At 34.7% G+C, this 2,500-nt stretch overlaps 2 long non-coding RNA genes across 4 annotated transcripts in view; one reads left to right on the top strand and one right to left on the bottom strand.

The window, feature by feature from the left end:
• LOC123515573 overlaps positions 1-2,500 on the top strand; it is a 424,563-nt gene that overhangs the window by 227,694 nt on the left and 194,369 nt on the right. The gene's annotated exons all lie outside the window — the stretch shown is intronic.
• The window catches only part of LOC123515572, a 106,763-nt gene that overhangs the window by 80,727 nt on the left and 23,536 nt on the right, over positions 1-2,500 (bottom strand). The window contains exon 2 of one of the 3 annotated variants that reach the window (XR_006677905.1): positions 1,694-1,890. The exons of the other annotated variants lie outside the window; for them this stretch is intronic. This is a non-coding gene — a long non-coding RNA (uncharacterized LOC123515572). The remainder of the gene's footprint in view (positions 1-1,693; positions 1,891-2,500) is intronic. 3 annotated transcript variants of the gene reach the window in all.

The following is a 2,500-nucleotide window of genomic DNA, read 5'->3' as shown; positions in this document are numbered from 1 at the left end:
ACAACCATTGGATCCACCAGTTTATTTGGAATTATTGACTCCCTCTAAAAACTCCTTAGAAATATAAAAGGTCGATATAAAGAAGCCAACTCCAAAATAGATAAATAAAATAAATAAATAGACTGACCTCTGAAAGTATTAATATTTCCGAGGAACTGATAAATCAAGATGGACACAACAATATTGCAGCTCCAAAAAAAAAAAAAAGTAAAAATGAAATAGATAACAAAAATGAAAGAAATATAAAATGAAATAAAAGCATTACCATTTCCAAGGAACTACTAGATTAACTCACTGAAATATGGAACAACAGAAATATCAGAGAAGTGATTTAGAAAGTGTGTCGCTCGTATGAGAGAGAGAGAGAGAGAGAGAGAGAGAGAGAGAGAGAGAGAGAGAGAGTGTGTGTGTGTGTGTGTGTGTGTGTGTGTGTGTGTGTGTGTGTGGCTGGCCCAGTGTAGGCACGTCACTCACTCAAAGTGTTGGTTATGAGGTCATAATTAAATGGCCGCCGTGATGCTAATTATTTATTCCAGTGGCAACAGCGGCGGCTAATCGTCACCATCCTCGTCATCATCATCACCTCATTATGCTGCTCTCCTCCACTCTTCCCGCATCAATTTTTTTTTCTTTTTTTCGTAGTGGTTTTTGTTGTTTTTATTGTTTTTGTTACATTATTATTATTATTATTATTATTATTATCATTATTATTATTATTATTATTATTATTATTATTTTATCATCATTATTATTATGATTATTCTTTTTCTTTTTCTCTTCTTCTTCTTCTTCTTCTTCTTCTTATTATTATTATTATTATTATTATTATTATTATTATTATTATTATCATTGTTATTATTATTATTGTTATTATTATTATCACCATCGTCGTTATTATTATTATGATTATTATTTTGTCATTATTATCATCATTATTAATAGTAGTAGTAGTAGTAGTAGTAGTAGTAGTTGTTTTTTGTTGTAGTAAAGAAATATTCTTCCTTTTCCTCATTAATTTTGATAGTTATTGTTATCACATTTTGATAAAGATGATTATGAAAATATTGAAGATGATATTGATTGCAGTGGCTGTGAAGATTACATCAATGTTCGTAATGATTAGAGTAAGGATGATAAAACCACTAATGATGTTGATAGTAACGTTAGTGATTATGATAATGATGGTATTAAATCGTATTGACAATAATAATAAACATTAATATTATTGAAACCTAACTACTTTGTTTGATATTGTTGTTGTTGTTATCGTTTTTATTTGTATCACTATTACCGTTAATATTATTTGTTGTTATTATTATTTTATTTTGTATTTATTGACTGTTATTATTATTATTATTATTATTATTATTATTATTATTATTATTATTATTATTATTATTATTATTATTATTATTATTATTATTATTATTATTATTATTATTATTATTATTATTATTATTATTATTATTATTATTATTATTATTATTATTATTATTATTATTATTATTATTATTATTATTATTATTATTATCCATTATATTCATCATCATCAGTGAAATTTTCTACACAAGACCATATAGTACACACACACACACACACACACACACACACACACACACACACACACACACACACACACACACACACACACACACACACACACACACACACACACACACACATCGCTACTCACCGTGGGATAGTGGAGGGCAGAGGCAAGCAGGGCAGGAGGGGAGGGCAAGGGAGCGGCGCGACTTGTCCCTCTGAAGGGGGGGTGTAGGGGCAGGGGGCGGCGGTGGGAGCCGGGCGAGGGTCTGGTTTGTGATCCTTGTGAAGAGAACTTTTCTGACCATATCAAAGGTTTTTCATTGTCACTTCCTTCCCCATTTCCTATAAAAAGACACATTTTTACACCACCTTTATAAACCCCATATAGTCACAAGGATCTAGAAGTCACCAGCATCTTGTGGCGCTGTACTGCTTCTCATTTTGCCTCTACTGTGTGTATGTGTGAGTGTATGAAGCCCTCGCCTCTCTTCTCTCGCCTCCACCTGCATTATGTATATTTGGACACGTAGAGGATTTCCAGTGGCCTTGTTCTTCTCTTCAGCATCGCTTCCCTAAAGACATTGCATAATAACGTCTTGTATTCTTATGTTCTTATAACGTCTACGTATTACACCCCGGCGCATCTTTGTGACGGTCATTTCTGTGTGGATTAATCCGTGTTTATATTCTGGATCCGCGGGAGGGAAAGGGGGGAATAAGGGGGAGAGGGAAGGAAAGGAAGGAAGGAAGGTCTTTGGGATGGTGTGAAGAGTCATGTTGGTGGGACTGCTGGGACTTCCTAAGGGTCGCGGACAGGACGTGTTCGCCTGGCATGAATCAGTGTTATGAGGAACGGACACTTGTCCACCCGCAGCCACTGGTAAGGCGGCCATCTTGCATTATCTAGCGGAGAGGCCAGGATGCAGCAGCAGCAGCAGCAGGTGGTGGCGGC

Source organism: Portunus trituberculatus, chromosome 39 (genome assembly GCF_017591435.1).
Source record: "Portunus trituberculatus isolate SZX2019 chromosome 39, ASM1759143v1, whole genome shotgun sequence".
NCBI classification, from domain to species: domain Eukaryota; kingdom Metazoa; phylum Arthropoda; class Malacostraca; order Decapoda; family Portunidae; genus Portunus; species Portunus trituberculatus.
The sequence above is the reverse complement of the archived record's forward strand: the minus strand, read 5'-3'. Positions and strand labels throughout refer to the sequence as shown.